Here is a 19,023-nt window from a genome sequence, read left to right on the forward strand (position 1 = left end):
AGTCACAGACAAAATAATGTGCTGGTCCAACCTAACAGCTTAAAAGCAAGACATGAAAACATTAATCTATTTCCAAGTAAATTAACAATGTCCCCAAACTCAAGAATATTTAGAGCATGTTGGTATATCCAATTCCCATAAGGAAAATCCATACTATTTGATGTCTAGTTTAAAACTTTAAGGTATGTAAAGAAACAAGTGATATGTGCCATGATTTTGATAAAATAAATATCAAAACTGATAGACACAAAACATTGTATAATTAGTAGAAAAGGACATTTAAAAACTACTAAATCTATATTCTAATTTAAAAAAAGAGCAGCAAATGCTTTCTAAACTAGTATAGAACAGTTGAAAAATAAACATTTTAAAATTTATAATACTACATGGGAAAATATTTGGAATTCTAAGATATTAAGCATACACTTGTCATAAATTCTACTCATTTCTTTTTTACATATTTACTGGACCTAAATGGAAATATTTGTTGATATAGATATTGGTATATGTACATAAGTGTGGTCCTGTTCCAGTTTTATCACCACAAGTTGGTCATGCCAGGAAACCCCTCTGTCCTGGGGAAACTGGAATCATTAGTCACCTATAATACAAAGTTGAGCAAATAAATTAATTAGTTGAAAATTAAGTAATGATAGCTATGTGTTTTCAAAGTGTCTCTAAAACACAGTTATAGAGGAGGAATAATATCTTCACAGTTTAGAATCCTACTAGTCACTGCCTTATTCAAATGATTCAGGAAACATTGTCAATAACAGAAAAGATGGAAATGGTGTGGTGCTTGAGAGTATGCATGGAGCAGCATGCCTTATCAAGAGGCATACTCTGAATCTAATCGCAAGGAGACATCAGAAAAATTCATATTTAGAAACATTCTTCAGATAACTAGGTTATAATTTTCGAAATTATTAAGCTCCAGAAAGACAAGGAAAGACTACACAAAATGTTCCCAAATGGAGATTAAGGAGATACGAAACTGTGAAATGAATGCATTCCCTAGAAAAGACATTAGTGGGACAATTTGCAAGATAGCAGGGGTCTAAAGTTAGAATATAGTTTTGTGTATCAGTGAGAATGTCCTTATTAAACTGTTTTTCTGTGATTATATAAGAGAACATCCTCTTTTTATAGGAAATATACAGAGTCGTGGACATCAAAGTACCAATTACTGTCAAAGAGTTCAGGAATATTATAAACTTTATCTTCATGATTTTCTGGGTTTGTACTTATTTAAAAGATAGGACTCATTTTATATGAAAAAAAAACACATTTAAAATGTTTTAAAAATTATAACTTGTGAGTGGATATTGAATATTCTCAGCACAAAGAAATGACATGTATTTGAGGTGATGAATATATGTATTAGCCTGATTGGATTGTTCCATAAGGCACACATACATCAAAGCATCATATCACACTCCATAAATACATGTATTTTATTAATTATGATTTTAAAATAAATCACAAATACTAAAATAATAATTCAATGAAAAAAACTAGAGAAGATGAATGAGTAGCAACCATCCTTAACCTGCTGTGGGATTCCTCTCACACACAAGATTTGCTAAAGAAAAGGTTAGGGCCGCTAGCATAAAAGTAAAATATACAAAAAACAAAAAATAACATCTCTAGTTCAGGACAATATGAAATGTTAAGTCCATTAAAGGAGTTGAAATTACATTGAACTTTCAGATTTCTGTGAAGTTCTTTCATTTTCATATTCAAGCGAGTAGTTAACAAATGCTCTCAACATATGGAAATTAATTCAAACATTTCTATGTTAGTATATATTTTGCCATGTTTATGCAAGTTAATGTATCAGCAAATAACATATTTATTATAATTTCTATTATAAGTCTATTTTGCCTAACCCTAGATAATATTTTATAAAAATATTTTCAAAAACTCAGATTATTTACTCTTTCTGAAGTAAACACAGTAAGTTAAAAATTATAATTATGTCCCAATAACATTCCAAGAATGATTAAACAGCACAGATTACGTTCTCTAAGTCTTACACTGATATATTGCACAAAAGCTGGAAACTTTAAATGAATTCCATGATAAGTATTATTTTTTCACTTTTTATTAATGCATTTTAGAAAAAGAGTGATTTGGTTGGGGAGCACACTTTGGTTCATAGAACCAAATTAGAGGATCGATGATGTTGGAGTATCACAGTGATGAGAGTCCTTGATATTGAAGGTGATTGCATGGTATAACTCTAAGAAACTTGGGGGTGGGGATAAAAAGCAAAAGGAAAGTAAGTGAAAGCAAAGAGAACAGCTGTTAATCTAGACTTCTAGAAGATAAATTATATGACAGGCCCAAGGGCAATTTAAAATCTGCCAGAATAGCTTCCTGGGGAGTCTGCCAATAGGCAAATGCTATGGCTAGAAAAACTGCTTTAACACCTTGACCTCAGAACTCCAGGATGATTGTCAGGGTTTTCATGGTGACCTGAGGTTATGACCTTCTCAACAAAGTAAGAAGGAAAATTCAGAGAGAAAAATAAGTTGAAATATGGACTGATAAGTTTATGATCTGCACTTGGCCATATAAAGTCATTTTACACGGATATATCAAATGGCATTTACTCTTGACATAGACAAAGAAGTTTGGAAGAAAGACGATTTCTTTTTCCAGCACTGGGAATTGAACCAAGGGGCGTTCCACCACTAAGCCACATCCTCAGCTCTTCTAATTTTTATTATGAGACGGGGTCTTGCTAAGGTGCCCATGCTGGCCTGGAATTGCTGTCCTCTCAGCCTCCCTTAGTATCTGATACTACAGTCCTATGCCACACTACCTGGAGAGGAAAAAACATATTTTAACAGATTTAAGTGTTTAGAATTTATACTTTAAAATGCACCTCTAATATTACTGTCATATTTTATAAAGATTTAATACTTTCATATTATTTTATTTCTTCAACACAAACTTTTAGTTCATTCGTTGAACTAGTACTCTCCAAAGTCTATGTCAATTATCATTTGTTAATATTACTGCCTCTAAATAATTACATTTCATAGGTTAAAATATTTTCCTATTTCATTTTTAGAAGGTGTTAAAGTTTCCTTTATAAGTTCCTGCAATATCCAATATAAATTAATAGACAAGCAAAAGGAAGTCTAGTTGAGCAGAGGAAGAAATATTGGAGAGGGGAGGGAGGACGGGAAGGAAAAGGGGGAGGGAAAGAGTGGGGAATCGTGAACTGAAATCAGTTTCCATGCACATATGACTTCGTCAGGATGAACCCAGCTACTATGTATAATTATAAAACTCTAATTAAAAACAAACCAAAATATGGTTTCTGGCACAAAAGAGTTTCTTGATTCTGCATATTGATGATGTTACAAATATATAAAGAGCTTATGTATACTGGAAATGTAAAAAATGATTTAAAATTTTCTTTGTGATTATAGTAAATCTACTAGAGATTGATGTAATACTCATGTGTCATAAAACAGGGATTTAGCAGTATTTCTTATTTAAAACACATGGACTACTATGTTCCATTTCTTTTTGTCTTTTGTCAACACTATGATGTAGATTTCTGCTGGTATGAAATCCCTGAAAAGAAGTGGAGGAAGGATAAGAATTCTTTTTTTTTTTTTTTCAACTGTAAACAAATGGGGTACAACTTGTTTCTCTGGTTATTCATGAAGTCCAGGTGTAACGTTTCTGTAATCACACATTTACATAGGGTAATGATGTTTGATTCATTCTGTTATTTTTCCTTTCCTCCACCCCTCCCACCCCTCTTTTCCCTCTATACAGTCCCTCCTTCCTCCATTCTTGCCTCTCTCCCACTCCTCCATTATATATCATCATCTGCTTATCAGTGAGATCATCCGTCCTTTAGTTTTTTGGGATGGGCTTATCACACTTAGTATGATATTCTCCAACTTCATCCATTTGCCTGCAAATGCCATAATTTTATTCTTCTTTATGGCTGAGTAATATTCCATTGTATATATATACACCTCAGTTTCTTTATCCATTCATACATTGAGGGGCATCTAGGTTGGTTCCACAATCTGGCTATTGTGAATTGAGCAGCTATGAACATTGATGTGGCTGCATTACTGTAGTTTGCTGATTTTAAGTCCTTTGAGTATAGGCCAAGGAGAGGAATAGCTGGGTCAAATGGTGGTTCCATTCCAAGTTTTCTAAGGAATCTCCACACTGCTTTCCAGAGTGACTACACTAATTTCCAACCCCACCAGCAAGGTATGAGTGTACTTTTTTCCCCCACATCCTCGCCAACACCTATTGTTGCTTGTATTCTTGATAATAACCATTCTAATTGGGGTGAGATGGAATTTGAGGGTAGTTTTGATTTGTATTTCTCTTATTACAAGAGATATTGAACATTTTTTCACATCTGTTGATTGCTTGTAGATTTTCTGTGAAGTGTCTGTTCATTTCCTTAACCCATTTGTTTTCTGGGTTATTTGTATTCTTAGTGTAAAGTTTTCTCAGTTCTATATATTCTGGAGATTAGTGCTCTATCTAAAGTATGAGTGGCAAAGATTTTCTTCCACTCTGTAGGTTCTCTCTTCACATTGTTGATAGTTTCCTTTGCTGAGAGAAAACTTTTTAGTTTGAATCTATCCCAGGTATTGATTCTTGCTTTTATTTCTTGTGCTTTAGGAGTCATATTAAGGAAGTCTGATCCTAAGCTGACATGATGAAGATTTAGAATTTTAAAGCCTCCAAGAGAAAAAAATATCAAATCATATTCAGGGGGAAACCAATATGGATATCAGCAGATTTTTCAACACAGACCCTAAAAGGTAGAAGGGCCTGGAACAACAGTTTTCAAACTCTGAAAGAAAATGGATGCCAACCAAGAATCTTATACCCAGCAAAACTTACCTTCAGATTTGTTGACGAAATAAAATCCTTCCATGATAAGCAAAAACTAAAAGAATTTACAAATAGAAAGCTGGCACTACAGAACATTCTCAACAAAATATTCCATGAGGAAGAGGTGAAAAACAACAATGTAAAATCAGCAAAGGGAGGAACTACCCTAAAGGAATAGCCAAATAAAGGAGAAACCAAGTCATGTTAAAAAACGAAAATGAGTCAAATGACCGGGAATACAAATCATATCTCAATAATAACCCTGAATGTTAATGGGCTGAACTCATCAATCAAAAGACAGACTGGAAGATTGCATTAAAAAGAAAGATCCAACAATATGCTGCCTGCAAGAGACTCATCTCATAGAAAGAGATACCCACAGACTAAAGGTGAAAGGATGGGAAAAAACATACCATGCACATGGACTCAGCAAAAAAGCCGGAGTATCCATTCTCATATCAGACAATGTGGACTTCAAGAATTCTTTATCCTACAATCTTTCTGAAGCAGAAGTGCTTGCAATTGATTTGTGTTGGAAAGATATTCAGAGCACAAAGGGAACAAATTGAAACAAAGGGAAAGAGCATGATGAGGTAAGAGGATCATATGGAGGATGGAGAGTGATTTGTAATATGTATAATGAACGAATAGAGAAAGCCTGGACTCCTCTGTGTTAATACTAATGCTGGTGAAATAGCAATCATAAGGTCAAAACTGGGTGGGAATTTTCAACACAGTAAACACAGTACTAAGTTGTCATCACCAAATTTTCTGGAAACTTTATGTCAAGTTATCACTTAATTCCTGTCAAATCAATGTTGGTGTTCAAAAGCTTTCAATGGGTGGAGAAGTTTACTTGGAAGGTTATTGATATTTCAAATTTATATGATATGCGTTTGCTTTTGCCCTGAAAAATTAGATTCCTTTACCTCTGAGGAAAATTGGGTGCCATTAAATATCTTGATTCTTTGCTTTTAGTGGTGGGACTTCACCTTCTCAGAAACAACAGACAACTGCAACAGGAGAATGCTCATGCACCTAGTACTCTGCTGCATAGATTTGATATTCAGAAATAGGGTTAATGATAAATAACTGTTTCCAATACCTATACTATATTCTACATCCCCAAATTATTAAGCACTGAGACAGTGCTTTTTACTTATTTAACCAATAAATGCATTTATATTACCATTCTGATCATATTATCTAACACTATTATTGGTACTGGGGAGGGAACCCAGGGTTTGGCACATGCTGAGCATATTCTTTACCACTGAGCTTCACCTCTAATCCTGCTAATAATTATTGTGCGTTTTGACTGCACGTAAGTAAATTTCAATGATTTTTGGTTATTTCTCACCTGACCTTGAACAAAAAGGTAATAGAGACAGTATTTAGTATGTGTGTCCTAAGTGCAATTTTTATTGCTATTGGTAATATGACAGTATGGTTATGTACAGAACTACATATAGCTAACAGTTAAGTTAAAGAAGCTATAGATGGCTGTGTTTAATACATTATGTAAGAGATATATTTTCTTTTTTTTTTGGCTATTCTTTTTTTTTATTGTAAACAAATGGGATACATGTTGTTTCTCTGTTTGTACATGGCGTAAAGGCATACCATTTGTGTAATCATAAATTTACATAGGGTAATGTTGTTTGATTCATTCTGTCATTTTTTCCCTCCCTCCACCCATCCAACCCCTCTTTTCCCTCTATACAGTCCTTCCTTCCTCCATTCTTGCCCCCCTCGCTAACCCTAACTCTAACCCTAACACTCACCCCTCACACCCCCATTATGTGTCATCATCCACTTATTAGCGATATCATTCTTCCTTTGGTTTTTTGAGATTGGCTTATCTCACTTAGCATGATATTCTCCAATTTCATCCATTTGCCTGCAAATGCCATAATTTTATCATTCTTTATGGCTGAGTAATATTCCATTGTATATATATATATATACCACAGTTTCTTTATCCATTCATCAATTGAAGGACATCTAGGTTGGTTCCACAATCTGGCTATTGTGAACTGAGCAGCTATGAACATTGATGTGGCTGTATTTCTGTGGTATGCTGATTTTAAGTCCTTTGGGTATAGGCCAAGGAGTGGGATAGCTGGGTCAAATGGTGGTTCCATTCCAAGTTTTCTAAGGAGTCTCCACACTGCTTTCCAGAGTGGCTGCACTAATTTGCAGCCCCACCAGCAATGTATGAGTGTACCTTTTTCCCCACATCCTCGCCAACACCTGTTGTTGCTTGTATTCTTGATAATCGCCATTCTAATTGGGTGAGATGGAATCTTAGGGTGGTTTTGATTTGCACTTCTCTTATTACTAGAGATGTTGAACATTTTTCCATATGTTTGTTGATTGCTTGTAGATCTTCTTCTGTGAAGTGTCTATTCATTTCCTTAGCCCATTTGTCGATTGGATTATTTGGATTCTTGGTGTAGAGTTTTTTGAGTTCTTTATAGATTCTGGAGATTAGTGCTCTATCTGAAGTATGATTAGCAAAGATTTTCTCCCACTCTGTAGGCTCTTTCTTCATATTGATGATAGTTTCCTTTGCTGAGAGAAAGCTTTTTAGTTTGACACTATCCCAGTTATTGATTCTTGTTTTTATTTCTTATGCTATGGGAGTCCTGTTGAGGAAGTCTGGTCCTAAGCTGACATGTTGAAGCTCTGGACCTACTTTTTCTTCTATAAGATGCAAGGTCTCTGGTCTGATTCTGAGGTCCTTAATCCATTTTGAGTTTAGTTTCGTGCATGGTGAGAGATATGGGTTTAGTTTCATTCTGTTGCATGTGGATTTCCAATTCTCCCAGTACCATTTGTTGAAGAGGCTATCTTTTCTCCATTGCATATTTTTGGCACCTTTGTCTAGTATGAGAAAATTGTATTTATTTGGGTTTGTGTCCGTGTCCTCTATTCTGTACCATTGATCCACCTTTCTATTTTGGTACCAATACCATGCCGTTTTTGTTACTATTGCTTTGTAGTAGAGTTGAAGATCTGGTATTGCGATATCCCCTGCTTCACTCTTTCTGCCAAGGATTGCTTTAGCTATTCTGGGTTTTTTATTCTTCCAGATGAATTTCACAATTGCTTGCTCTATTTCTGTAAGGTACATCATTGGGATTTTAATTGGAATTGCATTGAATCTGTATAGCACTTTTGGTAGTATAGCCATTTTGACAATATTAATTCTTCCTATCCAAGAACATGGGAAATCTTTCCATCTTCTAAGGTTTTCTTTAATTTCTTTCTTTAGTGTTCTGTAGTTCTCATTAGAGATATATTTTCTATTGAAAAATCACTATGGCCAGCACTTGTGAATATTAAATGGCAAATCAAGTACTATTGCAGGCCTCAAAAATAAGCAACTGTTCCAGTACTGATTTTTGGTAATTTGTTATGATATACTCTTGGGTGAGGATAAACAATCTACCAATCGATAAAAAATATACATTTTATTAAATGTCACTGGGCATGAATTAAACTTGCATAATAAACCCATAATGAGCCAATTCAATTAGAGGGAGTTTCACAAGTTTGCAATTTGCTTAAGGTACAACTAGATGGAGCTTTAAAGAACAAAGTAGTCACAATTTGATCATCTTCTGGTGAATATAATTTAAAATACTTCACCCACTTCAATCAAATTATATTGTTCATCGATAAAATACAGTTGTGTTTATTAACTGTTCAGATATTATAAATTTAAGATCAATGTAAACATGCATAATATAGAATTCTGTATGTTCAAATCTGCATTACTGATTTTTTCATTTTCTTTCTAAAGGTATTAGAAGTTTTTAAATTCTTAAAAGTACTCACTTTTTCCTTAAAAACTTCTTAACTATGCATTTTAAGATAATCATAGTTTGATATACAGTTGTAAAATAAATACTACAGGTAAAAATAAATTTTGCATATCCACAGTTGGCTATCAAAACCAGGAAATTGATATTGATTCATTCCACTAAGAATGTTTCTATTTTTCTAGTATATGAGAAACTTTCAGAAACTTAACAATAAAAAAAATTCCATTTGAAAAATGGTAAAAGTTGTACAAATATCTACCTGAAAATATACACATATTGTACATAAACAGCTTGCCCCAAACCTTAAGTAGAGGCATTTAGGCTAATAACAATCAGAAATGAAGTTGCTGCAAGTTTTTTAGAAATTCTTCATCAAATTGAGAAAGGTCTCCTTTATTCCTATTTTCCTAGAGCTTTCAATCATGACTATTAATTTGAGACTGTTTCCCTTTTATATTGCAAGCAAATAGTTCTATAATTATTATTCCCACTATTATTTAGTTATATCTCAAATATCTTAACATATTTTCAATTTATTTCAGCATTATAATTCTCACTATTTTCAAAGCACACATGTACATCAACAAAAAAATCAGGTGAAACAGGTATTGTTAAAAAAATTCTCCCCTCTTCTTAAAAATATTCAGCATTAGCACAGTCTTGAAGTCTTTTCTCCAAACATTTAAATACCAGGAATTGCTATGTGAACCTTAGTAAAATACTACTGTTGTGGAAGGGGCAGTAAAAACATTTCACTTTAAATTGTACGAACAGTCTTTATTCCAGGTCATGAGACTGATGTGGTTTTCTTCCTCCCTCCCTCCCTTCCTTTCTTTCTTCCTCCTCTTTCTCTCTTTCTTTTTTTTTTTCTTTCTTTTTCTTTCTTTCTCTCTCTCTTTCTTTCTTTTTGTTCTTTTTAGTTATCCATGACAGTAGAATATATTTTGACTATTTACACAGCATGGAGTACCTCTTATTCTAATTATCGTTCCAATCTTTTGGTTGTAAATGATGTGGATATTCACTGTGGTGTAATTATATATTTACATAGGAAAGTTGTCAGATTCATTCCACTGTCTTATCTGTCCCTACTCCAATCCCTTCATTCCCCTTTGTCTAATCTACTGAATTGCCATTCTTCCCCTACAACCTCCCTCTTTGTTGTGTGTTAGCATCCACATATTAGAGGGAACAACTGACCTTTGTGTTTTAGGGATTAGCTTAGAACGATACACTCTAGATCCATCAATTTACTGGCAAATGTCATAATGCCATTTTTATGGCTAAGTAATATTCCATTGTGTATATATAGAATATTTTCTGTATCCATTCATCTGTGGAAGGGCACCTAGGTTGGTCCCATAGCTTAGCTACTGTGAATCGAGCTCCTATAAACATTGATGTGACTGCATTGCTGTAGTATGCTGATTTTAAGTTTCTTGGATATATACTGAGGAGTGGGATAATTGGGACAAATGGTGATTCCATTCCAAGTTTTCTAAGGAAACTCCATACTGCTTTCCAGAGTGGTTGCACCAGTCTGCAGTCTCACCAGCAATGTATGAGTATACTCTTTTCCCCACATTCTCTCCAAAAAAGCATGTTATTAGGAAACAAAACAAAACAAAACATGTTATTGGTATCAAAACAGACATGAAGACCAATGAAACAGAATAGAAGGCACAGAGACAAACCCACATAAATACACTTATCTCAAACTAGACAAGGCACCATGAATATAATTTGGAGAAAAAGCCTCTTCAACAAATGGTGCTGTGAAAACTGGAAATCCATATGTAGCAGAATGAAAATTTACCCCTAATTTTCACCTGCACAAAACTCAACTCAAAGTTGATTAAAGAACTAGGCATTAGACCAGAAACCCTACACCTACCAGAAGAAAATGTAGGTCCAACACTCTATCATGTAGGCTTAGCAAGCAACTTCCTCAACGAGACTTCCAAAGCTCAGAAAGTAAAATCAAGGATCAATAAATGAGATGGCATCAAACTAAAAGCTCCTCCATGGCAAAGAAAACAATAGAGAACATGAAGAGAGAGCCTACAGAACGGGAGAAAATTTTTGTCACCTGCGTGTCAGGCATTAATTTCCATGATACATTAAGAACTCAAAAACCTAACACCAAATAAACAAATAACCCAATCAACAAATTAGCAAAGCAAAGGAACAGACACTTCACAGAAGAAATAATCAACAAGCATATGAAAAAATGTTCAGCATCTCTAGCCATTAGAGAAATGCAAATTAAAACCACACTGAAGTGGTTTTCTGTCAGGTTGCTTGGTTTCCTCTTTCCAACTCTGTGATCAGAACCAAGGGAAGTAAACATGGAGCGGATCACAGATCCATGAGGTCAGGTTGTGAGTAAATCTTGTCAAATTTCTATGTATCAACAGAACTTTATGAACTCCTGTTCTGAATGGGGAACTTCTGTTGTGTGCTGGGTTAGTGAAGGTTCACAGGGAGAGCTCAGACATCCATCAAGTCTAGGTATCCTCATCTTAGCACAAGGGGACCCCCGTAAATAGAGGTAGGATTCATTTGAAAGGGTAAGGAGAGGATTACCCCTCTGAAGAGAGAAGATGGTCTCGTTCAATCTTGCTAATTTATTCCATCATGCAGATTTGTTTTAAAAGTAGGCTTGTGAAGAGCACATGTCTAAGAAATCGCGGAAAGTCTGGAGAGATTTCTGCATACAATCTTCCTCCCTGAAAAAACGTAGAATGTTTCCACTTTGAAATCTGTGTTAATATTTGGAGGCATAATATATGCTGGGAGGCTTTGCACCTCTTTGTTTTTAAATCACAAAGTATTCACAAAATAAAAATGTTATATATCCCTGCATTATTTACCAACCTTGTGTAGTCTGCTTTCAGATTTTATGTTGAGTGAAATAAATATTCTTATCCTTAAAACAATTTTAATTGCACATTACATTGTTTGATACAGCATATAAACTGACATACATCAACAGTCATTTTATTCCTTTTCAATTTTAATTCTGTTAAAAGAGAAAAAGATGCAACAAAACCTATTTCTTAATTTAAACCACAGAAAAAAATTTCTGCTACGGTTTAAGATACTCAGTTGTACAAGTATTAAGTGTTAGATGCAGTCCAGACAATAGATGAAATATATCTATTTTATAACACATGGAATTTTCTGAGCAACCAAAAATAGGTTCAAGTACAGGAGGAAAAGAGTTTTAAAAATCACAGAAAACAAGAATACATGCCTTTCTTATCACTGAATGCATTTCGGTGAAAACACATTCATTCAATTAAGTTGAGAAAACTGCAATACACCAATCAGTAAGAAGAAACTGAAGAGCTAGGGAAATTGTTAACCAGAGTTATCCTGATAAAAATGGGATTTGTATTCACTTCTCCACTCAAAGCATCCCATCATGTCCATATCCCTTCGTACATACTAAAGATCAGATCCATACCATTGTCTTTAGGATCCAATATTATCCTATTGTTGCTATTCCTTCTGTTGCAGCCACACTGACCATCTTGCCATCACTGAAACACACCAAGAACAGTCCTACCTCAAGGAATTTGCACTTGTTATTTGTTTTTATTGAAATGCTCTTCTCCATTATAACCCTTTACCCATTTTCAAATTTTTACAAGTGTTTATTAAAAGTTCACTTTCTTGGTGAAACCTTCCATTGTTATCCATCTTTAAATGTATCTTAAACCTCAATTATTTCCTTTCCCCTTTACTGTTTCTTTGCTTTAGGTTTCCCAATATGTAATATGTAGAATTTCTATTTATCCTGTTTACTGACTGAATTTCCCCACTAATTGTGATTAGCATGAAGACAAAAATTTTGCCTGTTGTATTCAGTGTGGTATACTTTAGGGTCTAAAACAGTGCTGGATACATAGAAGTTTTGATATCTATTTGTTAAATTAACTAGCTATAACTACATGTTCTAATAGTTAAGAATGAGAAATTTAATGTCAGATGCTTATTTTCGAATCCTTGTTCTATCTAGTCACGTGATACAGGGGAACTTGTTTACCTTTCTTTTTAATTCATTCATCTGTCCAATTGAAATAATAATAGCATTTATGACACAGGAGTGGTTAGTATAATCACAAGAAATATTTTATGTAAAATATTGTGTAAAATACCTGGTATCCAGAAAATGCTAAAATGTTAGTTATTTTAATCATTTGTTGTTATAGTTTAGAACTATATTTAGAAATAGTAATTCATGAAATTAGCAACATTAATTAACTCTGGGTAACAGGTTGCTGAAGCACACCTTTTATACAACGTGCTTCTATATTTTTCAGGAAAGAAAAGCTAGGGAAACCGTCTCTGTATGCCCTAATTCGTGTCCCTACCAGTCTCTTCTTTGTCTCTTTTCTATTAGAAACAATTTCCTTTTAATTCTACTCATTACTTTCTACCAGCAAGTGGTTATAGATATATTCTTTTTTACATCCTGTATGTATTTTTTACCTCTGTTTAGGTGGATTTATGAATACTGTACCGCCCAGAGCTCCAGCTGCATCATCTAAGGTGTTGTTCCTCAGGCTTTCCTTATGTGCTTCCCAGGTGGTCTGCTCCTCATTTACTCCACAGCTGTGTGACTGCACTTGCATGAAGAATATAGAAGACCTACAGTTATCAAAACCAGCAATACACGCAAGGAAATTTTAAAGGTCTGATAGATGGCCTTAGTGTTTTCCCCTCAAGAAATTTTATGGTATTTCACTTTTACCATCAGGGAAATTCTTTGACTAAATCCCCATCATGATTGAAACTCACCTGTATAATTCAGTCATTTCAAAAGGAATGAGAGAATAATAATGTAAAAGTTCATGAGAGGTTTTGTTTCTTATAATATATATATATATATATATTTGTTTTGTTTTGTTTCTTATAATATATATATTATATATTATATATTATATATATATATATATATATATATATCCTTATTGAAAATTCTGAGGCAGGATGCAGTGATAGAAATTAAAGAAAATCAGAATACCATTTTGAAAAAAATGTTATGAATCACACTGCTATAAGTATTCATTTATCTTAAGGTTTTTGTATAAATATGTGGATTGTCCTGTACTATACACACCCACACAGTGACATATCTATGCCTCACCCATCTTATCAACATTTCTGTTTTTAAATTTGAATATGTGTATTTACACATATGAACAACATATATATGTGAGGCTACACACAAACCTGCCAATATTATCAATTTATAAATTTATACTCTTTAATAATGTAACCATTTATGTGCTTAACGACTACTCAAAAGGCCTTATTCATTTCATTGTCATTAATTGAGTTCTGCATTCTTTCTCATTGTTTTTCTCCTCCTCCTGTTCTTCCTCTCATTCCTCCTCTTCATCTGGATCACTCATTGTGTCTTTTTCAGTTTAACATTTTTGTTTTATAAATTATTGGAGTATACATATATATATGATTGCATTAGTCAGCTACTTTGCTGCTGTGACTAAATGATTTGACCAGCACAATTATAGAGGAGGAAAGTTTTATTCCAGGGCTCGTGGTTTCAGATGTCTTAGTCCAGAGAAGGCTGGCTCCATTCCTCTGGGCTCAAGGTGAGGTAGAACATCATGGCAGAAGAGTATGGCAGAGGGAAGCAGCTCACATCATCAGGAAGCAGAGAGAAAGAGACTCTACTCTCTAGACAGATAATATATACACAAAGTCAAGTCCCAATTCCAATATCCTCCAGCCCCCTACCACTTCAATTAATCCCATCAGGGATTATCTCACTGATTAGGTTAAAGACTCCCACAACCCAATCATTTCTCCTCTGAACCTTCCTGCATTGTCTCACATGTGGGCTTTTGGGGGACACCTCACATCCAAACCATAACAATAATATTTAATAATCAAATCAAGATAAGTAGCATTTTCATATTTCTATTTCATTATAACTTCTTTGTTTTCAGAGTCTAGAGCTTCACAAAATAGTAACTTGTAAACTACAGTCACCCTACTGTGCTGCAGAGGACTGTGACTTATTTGAAACTTCTTGGGTCCCCATTATCCAACCTCTTGCTATGTCCCCTCCCCTTCCCTCATATGCTCTAGTAATCACTGTTCTGTTCTTTGAGATCAACATTTTTAGATTGCACATGTGTGAGAACACACAGAATATGTCTTTGTGTGTCTGCTTTGGTTCACTTTGTAAATTCTACTTCAATAAGTTTTCAAATATTGCTTTTGATTCATTATTTCTAAAGTTTTCAGAATATCTATTACATTTAAGTTAAAATTTTTTCAACTGTCAACTCTTGTTCTCTTGTCTACATTTTTCATTTGTTTAGGTCTCTAGGTCTTGCAGTAGGTATTTTCTACTGACTCATCTTCAAATTCACTATGGTCTTCAACTCTGGTCTCTCTAGTATTAAGCCCATCTACTGGGCTCTTGATTTCAAATATTATATTGGTCAGCTTTAGAATTGCTATTGTATTTTTTATAGATTCCATTTCTCTAGAAATCTAGTTCTCTGAAATCACCTCAATAATTATGGTTATAATAATTACAGTTTTTAAAATAAGTTTTCATTTAAATAAGTCTTTATTTTTTATTATTTCTGCTTCTTTTATACATAATGATTTTTCATTTTTGGCAAATGTTTCATGTGAAAATTTTTAAGGTTTTGAGATAATTTTAATCCAGATCTGTAAATAATTAATTTCAGATTATGACTGTCAATAAATTTTGGTTCAGATTAACTGACATTCATACAGAACTTACACTAATTCAAAGCTGTGTTTTTAGAATTTTTTTAATTTGCTTTCAATCATGGTCTCTGTCTTTTGGCCAAAAAAAGGACCGGAATCTTGACAAGAGGTCTATATCCTTAGATGGTCCAGAATATATATTTTTTAATCTTTAGGAAATGATACTCCCCAAAGTCTTCCCATCTGAAGCTTTCTGTATATATTTTTGTCTTTGTATCTAGCAGTTTTTATACTGTGTAAATGACTCAACAAGAGAAGCAGTGTGGTATATGCATATTATATTCCTGTGTATTATTTATTTTAGGATCCTGACTCCTCCACTCATGTTATTTCGTCATCTCAGAATTCTAAATTGCTTCAACCCCGGTCCCATGAGACTACCAAAAGTGTTCCTAACTTCTGTTCTTTGAAATTTTCTCCTTAGATTTTTAGCCCTGTGCCATGTATTCCTTGTGAATTGGCAAATAAAATAATAGCTGTAAATATTGAGTTCATAGCAGAGATTACCCTCTCTTAATAGGATCATGATCTATAATGCCCTGTTTGCCTCTGGATCTGGTATGACTTAAAATGTGTTTTAAATTTGAAATATAAGTACTACTAACCAAAGATAACATAAAATAATGTTTCTGGATTATATCAATTAAACAATCTTAACAGTATTATGTTAAAAGAGGGAATAGTCCAAACATTTAAGTCAATTTTAGATTATCTTTATAATCTATGAATTTTCAAAGGCTTATCAACTTTTAGACCTTATTTAGAATTTTAAAATATGATTTATATTTTTCTTGGAACTTATAATAACCATTTTAAAGTGTTTTATAATCTTACCACAAAAATTTTCTAAGTCCTTAACCAACTATTTGTTGACTGGAATTCTCTTTTGTATGTACATCTGTATGCTTTGAAGCTCACTGATGGCTATTCTAATTTTGAGAGAAGGTGGTCAAATACTCATCTTTGCTAAATGTTTCTTACTATTATATTCTTTGTTTAGTTCTCTTTATTGGAATCCATGTCTTTCTCTTTCTTGTTTGTTATTTGTTTCTTTTGCAGAAGTAATTTCTTAAGTAGAGAGTAGTTATATGAGAATGCTGATTATGAGATAAAATTCCCCATTCCTAAAATTATTTTTAGCTGTCCTAATCCATGACTGACAATTTTACTAGGACATAGAATGCAAGTTTCAATAAAATTTTTATTCCCAAACTTAAAATGTTATAGTGTTTTAGTATCTGTTCTCATGAAAGTGAATTACTTATTCTTTTCTCCTCTAGATTGTATAATCATTTTTTGCTTTGGCTCATTAGTTTTATCATAATGTGTGTGATTATAGAGCTGCAGTTTAAAATCTGAAGATTTTGTTTTTCATCTGCTTTTGTTCCATGTTCCTTTTTCATTAAATATAGTTATCTCATTAAAAATATGGCCTCCTGATGAACAGTGAATGTATTCTTTCTTATGATTCATGAATGTGTCTTTTTTTGATGATTATTTGTCTAGAATTGTAATGAAGATATGAGGTAAGTTCCTCCCCAAAAAGATATCTTAAAATGTGCACAAATGAAATAAAAATATACAAAGCCTAAGTAACTTAGAGAAATTAACACATCAGATATTTCTACTAGATACGTTATTTCAATTCCTAAGATACCCTCTCTCAGTTACCTTTGTTTACTGGGTAAATTTCCACATTAAAAAATATTTGAAATTGTTTCCTTCACATAACCACTGTGTGCTTACTTATGCAAGTTCAAGATTATATTTAATAGTTTTATCAAACTTTCAGAATATGGAATGTTTTCTGCTACTCTGTGCTGATGTCTATAACCAGTTTAACATTTATAGGAATTAAAATGTTAAAACATTTTCCTTTTATGCAAATATATTTCTGATTTTAATTTCAATTCTCACTAAAAATTCCATTGATTTGATTTATAACTATTTATACTTACATCAGGTGTGTTCACCCTAACAAAATAGCAAGAACTAAATGGTTTAAGACCACAGAAATATATTGACTTAGAGTACTGGAAACTTCCAGCCTTTCAGAATTAAGGTGATTACAGGGCCAAGTTCTCTCTGGAATCTATGGAAATGAGTCTTCCCTTTCCTCTCCTAGCTCTGGTTTTGTCTGGTAGTCCTTGACATCCCTTGATTTTTAGATGCATCATCCTAATATCTGCCCCCATTGCCACACAGGCACAGTTTTTCTATTTGTCCTTGTGTCTGTGTCTCCACTTTTAATAACCTAGGATTAGGAACTCACCCACCATGACAGGGAATTATGTCTACACCAACCCTATTTCCAAGTTAGGATCACATTCTTTTCTAAATGTGAAATTCCTACATGTCTGTACTCCAGTATAGATTTTTAGGGGCACACAATTCAAACCATAAAGCAAGGAAAAGAGAAATTCGTTACAGTAGATAACGTCAAATGGCATAGAACAACTCTATTCTGTAAACCCACATTACTGAATCGTGCTATTGTCACAGTCTTTCAGAGCCAAACTAAATTCCAACTCGTTTGGTTGGTAACTAAACTATTTTTATTCTGTTGCAGAGGAGGAGATCCCGTGGGGCCCAAGCAACCAGAGAACCGGCAGTCACTGGTTCTTGTGATCTTGCAGGAAGAATTTCTAATGAGTCAGTCAGAGTATCAGTCAGGAAGTTATTAGAACGGGTGAGAGTATAGACGTGAGCAGAGGCAATGAAGGGGTTCTTTCTGAGGAGAACCATGTGAACCTTACAGAGCTGGGGGTTTGTAAGGAGTTTGAGCTCCTTCTTCTTGTTCTATTTTCTTGTATCTCCTTAAGTGGTTAATTTGCCCTTAGCAAATTTCCTGTGTGAGGGTCCCGATGACCTGGTCATAAGGGGTGCTTGTGACATGGTTTCAGAGATAAGGGAGGGTCCTGGCAACCTGGTCACAAAAGACAATGATGGCAAGGTCCGGAAATAGTAGTTCCCTCAGGGTACTAGAATTAACTATGGCTGGGGAGGTTTTGACATACCAGGCCCCATTTTCCTGATGCTTGTCTCCTTTGACAAAGTTCTCTATAATCCTCAGAACAACTTGTGGACTGTCCTTGATGTGTACGTCTGATGTTCTCCCTATGAACTATTGCCCTTTTCTGTCCTTTTCCTGCTCACATGCATCTGGCTGATGTTATGGTGTGGATGTGAGGTGTTCCCCAAAAGCTCACATGTGATACAATGCAAGAAGATTCAGAGGAGAAATGATTGGGTTGTAAGAATCTTAACCCAATCAGTGAATTAATCCCTTAATAGGGATTAATTGAGTGGTAACTGAAGTAGTAGTGTGTCACTGGAGGAGGTGGGAATTTGGGCATGGCTTTGGGTATATATTTGTATCTGGCTAGTAGTCTTTCTGCTTCTTAATCATCATATGAGCCACTTCCCTCTGCCATACTCTTCTGCCATGATTTTCTGCCTCACCTTGAGCCCCAAGGAATGGAGCCAGCCTTCTATGGACTAAGACCTATGAAACTGTGAGCCC

The 19,023-nt window shown here is 34.1% G+C and overlaps 1 pseudogene; it reads left to right on the forward strand.

The window, feature by feature from the left end:
* The first annotated feature begins 17,021 nt into the window (after positions 1-17,021).
* The window catches only part of LOC124991281 (elongation factor 1-alpha 1-like), a 66,837-nt pseudogene continuing 64,835 nt past the window's right edge, over positions 17,022-19,023 (forward strand).

This window comes from Sciurus carolinensis, chromosome 8, assembly GCF_902686445.1.
Source record: "Sciurus carolinensis chromosome 8, mSciCar1.2, whole genome shotgun sequence".
Classification (NCBI taxonomy): domain Eukaryota; kingdom Metazoa; phylum Chordata; class Mammalia; order Rodentia; family Sciuridae; genus Sciurus; species Sciurus carolinensis.